We start from the raw sequence: 650 nt of genomic DNA on the forward strand, positions 1-650 counted from the left end.
GCCCACCCCCCCCAGCCTGTGGTTCCCCGGGGGCGGCTGACCCCACGTCCCAGGGCCACTCACGGCCACACGTGCCCGCACAGCCCAGCCCAGCCTCGCTGCCTGCTCAGCCAAGCAGGCAAGAAGACATCAGACAGCACACCGAGCATCCCCGGCCCCGCAGGCACCCTCTGCTCGACACACTTCCCTATATTTGAATAATTAACGGACCCGAGAGGCCGCCGGCCTCGTCTGCGCAGGGACAGCTGCTCTGCCAGACGCTCCAGCCCCATGCAAGTGGCTGTGCCCTGCCTGCCCGCCGGCCACCATCCCTGTGCCATCCTCGCGGAGAGATGAGCTGGGCTGGCAGCCACAGCCGCCGTCCTCCCCGCTTGCCTATGCCCACACACTCCTTGGAGAGTGGGAATGAGCGCCAGGCCGCCTGGATCCACAGCACGGAGGGCAGTGCCACCCCCCTGGCACAAGGGCTCCGTTGCCTCCCTGATGGGGGTCAGAAGGGGGCTGCATTCCCAGCGCAGGATGAGGCTCCCGCCCCCCCCAGAACAGTACCTATTTTTGGGTGCCTCACGCTGACCCACAACCCCCCATCACCCATGGCCCAGGGGAAGCCATTTCAGGGAGCCAGAGCCCCAAGTGGGAGGGGAGCGCGG

The sequence above is a fragment of the Corvus brachyrhynchos genome, unplaced genomic scaffold, assembly GCF_000691975.1.
Source record: "Corvus brachyrhynchos isolate BGI_N302 unplaced genomic scaffold, ASM69197v1 scaffold283, whole genome shotgun sequence".
In the NCBI taxonomy this organism is placed as follows: Eukaryota; Metazoa; Chordata; class Aves; order Passeriformes; family Corvidae; genus Corvus; species Corvus brachyrhynchos.